Source organism: Manis pentadactyla, chromosome 14, assembly GCF_030020395.1.
Source record: "Manis pentadactyla isolate mManPen7 chromosome 14, mManPen7.hap1, whole genome shotgun sequence".
In the NCBI taxonomy this organism is placed as follows: domain Eukaryota; kingdom Metazoa; phylum Chordata; class Mammalia; order Pholidota; family Manidae; genus Manis; species Manis pentadactyla.
In genome coordinates this window covers 19177146-19190233 of record NC_080032.1, presented here as the reverse complement: position 1 = coordinate 19190233, position 13088 = coordinate 19177146, and the positions used below count along the sequence as shown (strand labels likewise).

Sequence of the window (13088 nt, the reverse complement as noted above, 5' to 3'; positions counted from 1 at the left end):
CAAAATACATATTTGTTGAAAATGAAAATTTATCTAGGTAGTATAAACAAATTCTGTCTCACTTCCCAGACGTAGAAGGAAATAAAGTGACAAGTGATGAAAATGAAGCAGAGTTACAACGCTCTGAGCCGGAGGCCCGCTCTCCCCTGGCTGGAGATGGAGGTCTGCAATTGTCCGAAGGGTGTTCAGGACAGGTTAGCACTAATCTGGGACATAGCAGATTAGTCTGGGGAATAATTGAAAAGGAAATGGTTTCCTTCCTTTGCAGTTCAGTGCCATATAAGCATGTTTTCCTCCAGCTTTTTAACAGTAATAGCATTAACGATCGTGTGCTTAGATTTCGGGTTTCTAGGCTCTGCTACCCTTTTAGTCTGTATCATGGCTGAAGCCTTTGCTATATTTTCTCCATCACCAAGAAGAGTTGATTCTCCACCTTTTTAGGCCACACACTCCTTGGGCAATCTGATGAAACCTATGGATATCTGCAGAGTTCGATTTTTAAAAGACATAGGATACCACTGTAAAGTAAAAGCACTGTGAAAAATGCGGGAGTATGGTAATGTTTACACTCATTATGAATGCATCAAATAATCCAATCTAATATTGCACTTTTGAAGTCGGAATGAGCTAAACATCATCTTGGGGTCTCAGTCACACCTGCAATGTGATAAGAAAACACCTGTGATTCTATCGGTGACCAAGCCATAGCCTCTGGGAATCCTCCTGTGGGTTGTCACATATTTGTAATGGAAGGAAATACTAATGTCACTGTGAGTTTAGAAAAAGTGCAACTGTGGTATTTTTGTTTCCATTCAGGTTCGCAGATCCCTGAATTCCATCCATGGATTCCTGTGCTCCTGTAAATGTCCACTGGAAGACACAAGGGTAAGAACCCCTCAGGTATAAAGGGAATGGGGATTGAGCTCTTGGTCTCTGCAGGGGCAGAAGCAGGTTCTCATGACAAACAAGCGCAGCTTTGAAAGCTGGTGCAACCTGCTGACACTATGAGCCAGGAGGAGAGGAAAACCGTTACAAACAACAAGGGATATTTCTCAAGGGGCCCAGGGGGTAAGAGGTCTGGCGTGGGGTGGTTTTGACTCAGAGAGGAGACCTGGGGAAGGAAGGTGCTTCTAAAAGTGTCCATCAGTAACTTCACCCCAACATACCCACATTCCGTTCTGGGCAATTCTGACTCCTCTAAAACGTCAGTTTTCCTACCCAGATAAAGAATTCCTTGCCTGCCTCCCCACCGCTGCCAACACCACGACACCTTTATAGCTCTTTCGTCCCAAAGGATTTGTGGACAAGTCCTACCTTAGCATTGGGTAATCCCTTGATAAAGATTAAGTCGGGAGCTGATACATTTTCTGCCTTTAAACAAAGCACTTACTCAGACATCTGTGCTCAGGGAAGGAAAGTTGCAAATGGCCTCAGGACAGCAGCACTCACTGTCCTTGGAGAAATAATAGCTTCAAAAACTCTGAGCTACTGGGACAGGCACTTGGAGGCCAATTTAAGGGATAGCCAGAATTAAGAAAGCTGGGAACTGTCAAAATACCCTCTGGTAAATCAAGTGTAGCTTAAAGTCGAAATGGGGTAACCTCAGTGCATTCTGGGATTCTGGCAAAATGAGAACAAACGCATTTATAGACCAGCTACTCCGTGCAAGACCTATGCCTGGTTTTTCTTTGCTTGTGTTATCTACAGGTACCACTACCGTTCATTCATTCCTTCATTAACTCATTCATTCATTCAACAAACCTTTACCAAGTGCCTACTGTGTGTCTCAGACTAAGGACATAGGAGGGATCTAAATGCATGAAAATGATTATCTCCAAGGATCTTCCAGTGGGGGAGAAAATGATGAGGAACAAAACCAGCAGGTAAAATAAATGTTCTATGGTGATGATCATGTGGAAAAAATAAATCAGGAAAGGGTGCTGTGAGTCAGGGTGGTCACAAGAAGGGTGGTCAGGGAAGCCCTCACTGCAAAGGTGTCGTTTCAGCCAAGACCTGGGAGAGATGCGAATGAGCCATGGTGATGGCTGGGGAAGTGTGAGAGAAGTGAATGCAGGAGACACATCCTGACTTGAACACCTGCTTTATAGTGACTAAGCTGGACACCCTACCTCCATTGTCTTAGTTGGCCCAGTGCTATTCAAAGGTGGTTATTATTTTCTTCCCTATTTTATTGCTTGGGAGGGTGAGGGTCAGAGAGATTAAATGACTTGCCCAAGGCCATTCAAATAACAGAAGGCAGAACTAGAATTTGGATCCAGGACTCAATTTCTATTTCTTTTATCCCAGCCTGTCTCTGACATGTTCCCAGGAAGACAGAAGAAAGGAAGAAATGGGAAGGTAATGGAGTAGGGGGCCGAAGAAGACATATAAGTAAAACGTATCCTTATGAATCATGAGCTCAGTCTCATAGCTAGGGAAACGGAGGCACAGGGAGGAAAAGTAATTGCCCAAAGTCGCAAAGAAAAAATCATAGTGGCTGGATGTCTTAGCTCATCAGCAGCTCTTGTCTTGGCACCATATGGCAAGTCACTTTGGCTTTCTGGGCCTCGGTTTCCTTATCTATAAAATGGGACTGACTATATCAATCTCCCCCACAATTGCTGAAAAGACAAAAACTCTCATGAGAGAGAATTTATTCTAGTGTTTGGCGCAGATAGATTTCTTCATTCCTCTTCAGCTAATCTGTTTCTTGGTGACATTTGGTTCAGAGTAGGGGTGAAGTGCTGCTGATTTTTGTGGTCTATGCTAGTGGTCTCCAAAAGTCTTTTTTTTAAATTTAATGACACATTTCCAACATAAAATGTAGAGAGACAGGTAGAATATACTCTCATATACCCACCACCATGCTTCAATCATTATCAATGAAGCCCATCTTGCTTCATTTACACCTACAGTGGGTTGTTTTAAAGCAAATCCACACACGGTATCATCTCATTTGTAAATACTCCATATTTACTGCCGAAAGGTGAGTGTACATTTTTTTTTTAAAAGCACAATGACAATGCTGTTATCACACACACTCCCACAAAAGGCAATGATTGCATCGTCTTACAAAATAGCCAGTGTTGTTCCCTGGTTGTCTTCATTCTTATTTCATTACAGTTGGCTTGTTTCAGTCAGGGTACAGACAAGGTTTCTACACTGTGTTTGATTACAGGTCTCTGATACCCTTCCCATTTTTTTTTTCCATGAAAAAAATTTAAATTGAAGTAATGGAGTCATTCTGGCTCTTGCCATTAGTATCCCTGTAGTATCATTTGTTATGTTGCTCTGTCCCCTGTATTTCCGGTAAAGCAGTGGTTTGAAAGAAATTCGGCATTGTTTTCTTTTTTTTTTTTGGCAAACCAGCTTTATAAACAGCTGTGTGAACTAAAATCAAAAGATGCACAGCATCACTTTTCTCTTTTCTTGGTTTGTTAGCAGCTGCTGATGACCATTGTCTGGATGGAGCTGTTCTGTTATTTCATTAAGGGTTTGCAAAAGAGTGATATTTCACTTTTCATTTCTTCTTCACTCATTATGTGGGATGTTCCCAAATTTCTCTGGAGGACACCCCGTCATTAAAGGCTAAGATTTAAGTAGACATCCAGTATCTCTATATTTTCACATTTGTATATTTGGTATCTCTTCTGCCGAATTGACATCTATATAATGGAGCTGCATGAAAATGGAAATTAAAAGAGATAGCATTTAAAAATAAATAAGCATTGAAATTCTTCCTGCACTCAGTTGTCAGTCAATTGCACAACGCAGGGTTGTACGCAATTTCATCAGGGATTCACTTCTTAAATCCTTCAGGATGCCTCTTGCAAACAAAATGGACTCTGTAAAACTCTGAAAATGTTCGTTCATGGGTCCCTACACTGTTACTGATGCTGAGAGAATGAAAAGATTCTGCCAAAGCTGCATGCATCTGGGGGTCCTGAGCAATGAGGTTTACAAACCAGAAACTGCTTTGGGGAAAGGGGTGCTTTTTTTTTTTTTCAATTTGAAAGTCCTCTCTCCCTCAGAGCACATGGGAAGCAGGTCAATTCGCTCAGCAGGGACTTTAAACAAACCACATTGCCTGCAGGTCTGCTTTGTGAAGGAGAGGATTTACTCTTCACCCCTCCACCTAAGGAGTGTTAACAGCAGAATTAAGGCTGGGGAATCTGGCAGGGGCTTGCTTGCTGCAGGGGAGGTGTGTCTGTGCCTTTTTGCAAGGCATTAATCACTTGTTTATAGAGGGGAAAGGGAGAAAAACAACAGAAGGAAGATAGTGTGGGTCACTCAGTCTTGGGCTCCCTCCATGAGAAGCCCCCCACTCCCACCCACCCTCTAGTCCACTGGGACCAGCTCAGGCTGCCTTTGTTCTGGTTCCAGAGCAATGTGCAATGGGGACAGACCCTCAGGAGGTGAGAGCACTGGGGGTTGATACCTGCAGAGCTGGGCAGGGAGTGGCTGTCCCCATGTGCAGATCTGCCAGTCTGAGCCACCTTGAGGTAGTCACAGTACAATGTGCTCTCTCTTCTCTTCCGCCTCTTGCATGTGGACACTACTTTTCATACACATGTCTAATCGCCGTATTTCCCAAGCTCACGTTCTGAAACAAAACAAAACAAAAAGCAACTATTATTTATACATATTTATCTGGAAACCAGGCTTAGAGGTAAACCACTTTCAGTTATAATCTATTTGGAATTTTCTAACATATGGATGCACTACTCATTAATAAAGAAGCAAATCAGCACATTTCTTTCAGACCAAAAAAAATTAAGTATGTTCATGGTATAAATCTGAAATCTATAGAAAAACTTAGTCACAATTCTAATGATAATCACTTTCCTTTTCTCCCTCCTGTGCATATAGTTAAAAAAGATTCTGTTTCCTCTTGAGAAGGAAGAGGAAATGCACAGGGTATCAAATCTAAGAGGTACAAAATGGCAGAGTGAAAAGTAATTGTCTCATATATTTGTGTGTGTGTGTGTGTATAGACTTTTTTTTACTGATGCATCACTTTCTTTAATTTTTTGAAATGTATTATTCATGCCAGAATGTATATTTTTTATATAAAGGATTACTTTTTATTGTGAGTTCATATACATGGAATGCCTTTTAATAATTCATATTTAATCCCACATTTAAGGAATCATCCTTATTTTTAAAAAGGGACTAAATTAGACAAAATGGGAGCTCTGCAGGGAAATGGCAGCTCGTGGCGGCACGGGGTAAATTACAAATGTCTGCTACATAAACAGTAAGTCTGTCGGGCCAGGTGTTATCCAGACACAAGCCATTTTTCCTTCGCCTTTATCAATAATAAATGTACTACCCCATCAAATGGACCTCAAGACTTTTGCCTACACTGCAAGCGATCTTGCTAAATGGACAGAAAGTGCCAGGCTGAGCAAGTGTACTGAAAACATTTACATCTTGAAACCCTCAGCAATTCGGCCATGTGTTTAAGAGCGCGGGCCCCCAAAGGTTCCAGCTGAATCCTTCGTGCTCTTCTTTGGCAAGGACTGCTACTTTATGGTGCCCGCGATGGCGGATGGGTCTTAAAATGAGCCTTCTACAGGCCCTCCGTGGTCAGTTCAGCCTGCTACTCTGCTGTCTCAAATCCATTTGCAATGGCTGTAAAAGGCTGTCAGCGACCCTAGCAGTAAATCTTCCCCTCCCATTCAAAAGGGCTGACAAGAGAGAAGCAGCTTGAGTTTTCACTCCAGCTTGCAAATTTGAGGTCCTGCTGTGCCTGACTTGTTTCTCCTGTTCGACAATGCCTGCTCCTTTTTCTCTCCGAGTTTCTCTCACATGGTGGCCTAGTGTGAACTTGAACCATTGGGTCTGATGTGTGCTTTCATGGTGATGGAAGAGTGAGGTTCCGATGGTATTCCTTGCTCCTTGTGGCTGATGGCTGTTCAAATCACACGACCCCTCTCTTTCTGTGTCTTTGTGAAAAATGGTGAAATTTTGCTGGCAAACAGGTTTTTCTGGCTGATTACCCCTAAGATGGATGTTTCCCGTGACTGAGGGAAGCCAGGGGCTTTCAAGAATGTTTGCAGGCAAAGGAGGCTCAGTGGCATTTGGAGGAGCTCTGAGGCTTGCGTATAGACTCCTTTCTGAACCTACTTCTTAGGGTAGTCACTATCCCACCTGGTCAAATAGTTCTAGAAAAACAGAGCATCAGCTGGACATACTGATTGGAATTTCATGACCAGGTCAGACAGGCAAGATAGTAGAAAAGCTAGCTATGGGTTTTGAGTGCAAATAACTGGCTTCAGACTCATCTATTCCTGACTTGGTGAACAAAGTCAGCCAGACAACCTCTCCAGGCCTCAGTGTATATCAAAAGGGCCTGAGGCCTCAGGCTCCATCTCCTGGGGCCAGTGGATAATATCCTCTGCAAACTTTAAATTACAGTATGTTTGGAAGCTGTTACTATTATGATGGCAATTGTGACAGAAAGAAAAACACCTCTTGGTAGTGAAATTAACTGACATTTGTAAAACATGTGGAAATCTTCCTGCTCTCCATGCTGGAAAAATGTGACTCCTTGGGAGCTTGAGATAGAGCAATAGAATTGTTATTGCTCCAATTGATGTACAGATAAGCTGCTCTTCAGATGTGTGGAAAGATAAATCCTAGGGCACCACATTCTCTGAGGAAGGACTGGGTGTGTAAGTGTGGAGGTATGAACACACACACACACACACACTCAACACATTCAAACACGCACAGAATCAAAAGGTATAGGGCATGGGGAGTTTTTATCATTTCTTGCCTGCATCCAATCTGCTCTCCAACAGCAACCAGATGATGATTTTTAGAATCCAAATCATTATTCACCATCATGCTGTATATCTTCAATGGCTTCCCATTGCTCTTAAGAGAAAGACCAAAAGTTTTCAAAAGACCTGAGAGGCCTTGCAGGACCTAATTCTGCCCTGTTCTCTGATCCAGTTTGTCTTGTAGTTGAATTACTAAACCCAAAGCTTCACAGACCCCCGTCTATGGTTTTTGCCTTGTGTCTTGGCATTCCTTTCACTGAAGATTAAAATAACCTCCCTGTCGTTTGCCCTTGGGTTTGGTAATGTGACCTGCTCCAGCCAATCAAAAGTGGGCAGAAACGACAATGGCCATTTCTGAACCCAGGCCTTAAGAGGCATCCCGTGTTTCTGCTTGTCCTCTTGTGTCTCTGCTACTGCTCTCCAAAGAGATTTCCTGGAATAGCTGTTGTCCCTTCAGCCTGGGCGCCACCCAGAATGAACACACATGGAGCACAGTGGACCCTAATTTGCATCTGGGGGCTAAGCCCTGTTGGAGCTGCAGCTGGAAGCAGAGAAGCCTTGTTGAGCCCAGCCAAGATCAGCCAAACTGGAAACACATGAGACACAAATGCTTCTTGCTGACGGCACTGGGATTAGGTGGTGGTTTGTTTCCTAGCAGGAGCTGACTGATACAGGATCCCGAGGTTTTCTTTTCATCACTCATTTCTGTCACACTTCCTCTGCCATAGGACCCAGGATGTTGTCTGGGTGGCCTTTTCCTCCTTATCACCTGAGTAACTCCTGTGTGTGCTTTAGATCCCAGCTCATAGCTCACTTCTCTTGAGAAGCCTTTCCTGACCCTTCAGGCTGGGTGTGAGGCCTCTATTATACTTGACAGAATCATGACTCTCCTTCAGGGCACTTATCAGGGTTGTACCTTTACGTGATCATTTCATGATTATCTGTCTTCCTCCCTGAAGCCCTAGGAGGTCAGTATCTTTTCTTTGTTCCACATCATATCCCCAGTCCCTACAACAGGGCCTTTCCAAGCATTTAGGTGATACTCAAAACATTTTGTTAAATGGATCAATGAATGAATGGGTCAAACATAATTTCTCTGGGTTAAAGATACTATAAGTCTAAAATGAACTATTTATATGGTCTAAAAGACTGGCACGGAGAGAGAGAAAAGAGACATGAAACAAAGAAAACTGTATACAGCAGCTTATCGACAAAGGTGACTAAATTCAGGTTGAGGAGACTCCAGGGTCGAGAACAAAAGAAGACTGGGTTGTTTACATTCATCAGTCACTCATTCAAGTACACGCCAGACCCTTGGTGTCTACCACACCAGCCAGGGAAGACTTTAGAGTGGGTGATCCTTGAAGATTCTAGAGTGGGCTGACTCTTGAAGATTCTAATGTTAGGGCATGAAAAGAGCTGTAGCCAGCTCTGGCTGTGGAGACTTGGAGGAAGGGGTGGTTAATTTTGGAGGTGTTGAGGAATGCTTCACAGTAAGGGAGGCCTTTTGACTCGGGCCATATAGATGAATCAAATTTACCAGGTGTTATGGGAAGGAAGGGGAGATATTCAGGACAGAGGGAACTGCACACAGAAAGATGGACAGGGACAGAACATTTATGGGATGGCAAGTTGATGGTGCAAACCAGGGAGGGTGAGGGCATGGATGCCTGGTTAAACACTTGACACGTATTACAAGGCTAATCCTAACCTCACCCACCTTCCACCACCAAGGAAGTTGGTACCGTTGTCTCTCCATTTTACAGACCAGGGAACTAAAGCACAGAGAGGTCAAGTATCTTACCCAAGACCACAAGGCCAGGAAGTTATGGCATATGATTTTGCTCAGGGGAGCGCCTTGGCCAGCTGTGGTGCTTGTGGGAACAGATTAGGGGCAGTAGCTCAGGGCATGCATTGGCTAAACTGTAACAAAAGACAGAGGTTTGGAAGCAGGTGATGAGTCAACCAAGCTACAGGTCAGTTTAACAAGCAGCCACAGCTCTACTGAGTTCTCGGAAGCAGGAGAGAAGAGGTTGCAGCTTGTGGGAGAAAATGAAAGATGCAGTAAGATGCTTGGGCCAGGATAAGGAGGATCTAAGTAAATACTTCAATGCAGGGGGAACAGGGGTGTTTGGGGAGCCCAGTGATTTTTTATGCCCAGACTTCAGTGCAGGAGCTAATGGGAAAATTTGTAACCCAAAGTTGTGGAGCATGGGTGAGGAGTGAGATGGAAAAGGTGGAGGTATCAGAAGGAAGGGCTAATGGAGCCACCCAGGAGACATTAAAAGGCAATAAATTGGGCAGCCTAGATGGTATTTATGCAAGAATTCTGCAGAAATGGTTAACTTGTAATCCCAGCTCACCTGGGCCTGGGCTGAGCATGGAGGGGGTCCCACTGTGACCTTCTCACAAGGGGCTTGGATTCGTCTTGAGAAGATGGGTTTCTAGGCTTGGAGCAGCCCAGGCAGTCTTTGGAGACAGAAGGGAGCCCCAGACTGTGGGAGGCTGGGCTGGCAAATGGGCTCCACCACCTCAGTCACTGGGGAGCATTCTCTGGAAGAAGTCAATCAGCCCACGGGGGAAAGAACCACAGGATATAATTTATTTACCTACCCCCTGACTTCCCAGAAGGCTGTGGATGGTAATTCTCTGTAATTATCTCTCATTGGAGGTTCTGCAGGCTTTTAGACATGTTAACTCGTTAGAGCTCACAGCACACCTGGGAGAAGGGTTGGGGGAGGTGATGACCAACTTCATCAGCCAGATGGCGGATACCAAGGCACCTCTAATGGGATGAACAGTCAGAGCTGTGATTTCTAGGATATCATGTGCTTAAAGGGAGGAGAGAGATCAGGCATCTGGGCCTGCATGCAATCTCTCTTCTACCTGTGTGCTCTGTGTGACCTCAGGAAAGCCATTCGACCTCTCTGGGCCATTGTTTTCTGATCTACAAATGAAGAGAGCTGGATGCAATGGAATGTCTTGGTCCCTGACTCAAGAGCCTGTTTGAAGCTTAACCTTGGACTGAATTATGGAGAAATACCAAGTTTGCTGTGTGATGATGTGGGTGAATTTAGGTTAGACTGTAGGTGGAACTTGGCCACATTGTCCATATAAGACACTGTGATGAATGCCTCATGACCTTCAGAGGTGCCTCCATCTAAGACTAGACTCTCCAGTGAGCTGAAGCTAACAGTGAGGGATGCAGAGCTCGGACACCAGCTTTATGTCATACAGCCAATTACTTATGGGAGGGCAGGAAGACAAATTGGTGGATTTCCATGACGGCTGCAAAAATTCCTCCCGTGTTCCTCTGTACTGTGTTTTTGCCTTTCCTCCCATTGAGAGGTAGGGCTTGTTTCCCCTCTCCTTGAACCTGGGTTGATCCTGTGATTGCTTTGACCAGTAGGACATGGTGGAAATGATTCAGCATACTGTCTGAGACCCTGCAGTTTTAGAAGCACCCTGCTGTGGCCCAGGTTCCATGCAAAGAAGCACCAAGTGGACTCCTGATTGATGGGAACACATGAGAAGAACAGGTTCCAGCCTTCTGACATTGCTGCCAAGCTCCAGAGGTATGGGGGAGGCTGTCTGGGGGAGCCTCATGTCTAAGACTCCAGCACCATCCCACACACCGGAGATGATACACCATAGTTTTTTAAAGCCATTACATTTAGAGTGGTTTGTTTCTGAGCAATCAGCAGCTGAGATAGTGGATAATTGAGGTTTCTGGTTTCTAGGAACCCTGATTTTTCTCAAATTTTTAATCCAAGTGCTAATGCTGTCTGCTCTTGCTCCAGTCACTGGAGACACTTGTAAACTTTATCCTTTCACCTCTAAGAGTTTCAACTTGCCTGAAGGAATGAAGTAACAGCCTCAAAAGTTCTTTGAGGACAACGAAACAATCCTAATGTATTGATTGTTGTATTTTCTTCTTGCCCCCTTACTTAGCGGGCTAAGGACAGGAATTTAGGTAGAGGAAGAGGGAAGTTAGAGATGGAAAGGGAAAGAGAAATGAGAAGAACAAGAATTTACAGATCACCTGCTATGGAGTTAGGTACTCTGTGATTTGCTTTCCATCTGCTACCCCATCCACTCAACAATCCTATGAGGTGGGTGTTACTCCCATTGCACAGATGAGCAGCTCGAGGCTCAGGAAAGTTAAGTGGCTTATGCAGTGCCTCAGAGGCAGGCCATGACAGAGTCAGGACTTGAACCAAGGTCCGTCTGAATACAATGAACAGACTTGGCCCATTCTTCACACTGGTCCGAGTCTGTGTGAAGAGAGATGGAGGGAGGCAGTGTCTGAGGCCATGCAAGATCTTTTGACTTCTACTTTACTTTTGCCTGAAACTGGTTTTGGGGAGATAATAGAAACCAAGACTTTTTTTTTTCTAGTTCCACCTCAGGCAAGGTCCTAGCAGGGAACAGATTTCACTCCAAACTATTCATCCAGGAAGAGTTTAATGCAGGGCTGTTTACAGGGTGGGAGGCAGGATTAAGAGGCTCAGTGGGACTGCTGAAGATCGCAGGGACCAGCATCAGTAACCAGCTGTTACTGCCCTTAGGGCTGCAGGGGTCGGGGTGGGCTGTATGGAGCCAGTGAAGCTGGCACCGTGGACACAGATGCCCAACATGAGCTACTGTCATGGAAGGTTGCTTTCAGGCAAGGGGAGGAGATAGACACTGTGAGGTGATCTCTTATCCACCCTCCCTCCTAGCTGCCTCCCAGTGCCTTCCATAAGCTGAGTCCAATCAGAAGCCAGAGGGCAAGAGACTCCTGCTGTATCTTGAGGGGCTGACTCCCTGGGTGCCTGGCAGAGCATAGAGGGTGAAGCAAAGGTCTGTGTGTGTGCTGGGAGGGCTGAGGGGCTAGACAATCAGCAGCACAGACTTGACCCTGTCCCCTGTCCTTGCTGAGCCTCTGACTGGGAACATAACCAGTGACCTTGAGACTGTTTTCTGCAAAGAAAGGGGACTCTTGGGTACGCTTCAATAGGTGCGCCGGGAATTTCCTGGAACAGCGGTGTGCTTACCACATCCTGAGCAAAACACTCTCTCCACCTGTCAGCACCCAGATACGCTCAAGTGCGTGGCTGTCGCACTTGGAGAGGAATTTGGAGCGTGTGTCTCCCGGCCACTCTCCAGCCCCTTTTTATCAGGAGTCTTATTTTAAAGGTAATGTTTATTCGCTTAATTAGTTGATTTTATTATTTACCAGCTGCTGGTCTGTCATTTCTCTGGGTCTTGGTCTCCTCATCTGTAAACTGGAGAATTATGAGAACCAAAAGAATGTCCGTGAACAGCACTTGGAACAGCGCCAGATGCCTATTAAGCACGCTGTGATTGGCAGCTCTTTTCCTCTCCATCTCCTCCTTTTTCTCTTTCTGTGGTGGAGAATGGACCCTGTGCATCAGAGACAGCAACAGAGAGGCCCTAGGGTGGACATTCCTTCACCCAGTTAGACAAACACAAAATAAAAAATAATGGACTTCCTAATCCACTGACTACTTTCCATGTGCTGCCACTGTCCTGGGCCCTGGGTATATTGGTTTCTACCTTTCACAGAACCTTGGTGGGTAGGTATTTCTGTGTCTTCTGTACGGACCAAGAAACTGAGGTTCAGAGATTCAACTTGCCCAGGGCCACTCACCGAGGAAATGGTAGGGTCGAGGCAGAAACTCAAGTCTTAGAGGTAGAGGCGATCCCTTATTGACTACCTATGGTGTGTGAGGTGAAAGGATGCAAAGCCGCCTACCCTGCTCTTTGCATTGGAACACGTCTGTTGCGAGGCAGGCACCACCAACACCAAGCCACGAGCCCCATTCTCCACGTGGCCGAAAATGAGTCCCAGTGACCTTTCTCTTGCTTGTGGTACTCCATGTCACTGCTTGGGGCTGTGGAGGGACCAGGAGCTGAGAGGTGACACAAGGAAGAGGAGGAGTTAGGAGTGGGGGCCTGGCGTGCTGGCGTGTGGTGAAGGGAGGCCATTTGCAGTACTTCTTTTTAGAATGGTTTACTTAAAAAAAAAAAGAAGTACTAGTGTGCTTGGACTGCGTTATCAAAATGCCACAGACCGAGTGGCTTAGACGACAGACATTTATTTTCCCACAGTCCTGGAGGCTGGAAATCCAAGATCAGAGTGCTGTAAGATTGGTGTCCTCTGAGGCCTCTCTCCCTGGCTCGCGGGTGGCCCCCTGCTTGTCTTGCCACATGGTCATCCTTCTATGAACACACACCCTGGTGTCTTTCCACATGCCCTAGTCTCCTCCTCTTCTGTGGACACCAGTCAGATTGGAC

The 13088-nt window shown here is 45.3% G+C and overlaps 1 long non-coding RNA gene across 1 annotated transcript; it reads left to right on the top strand.

Annotated features, from left to right (window-relative positions):
• Positions 1-205: 205 nt before the first annotated feature.
• On the top strand, positions 206-12158 carry LOC118934204 (uncharacterized). The gene is made up of 5 exons (XR_005033369.2): positions 206-885; positions 1708-1883; positions 2308-2358; positions 10198-10363; positions 10762-12158. It is a non-coding gene; the product is annotated as an uncharacterized LOC118934204 (long non-coding RNA).
• Positions 12159-13088: the final 930 nt, after the last annotated feature.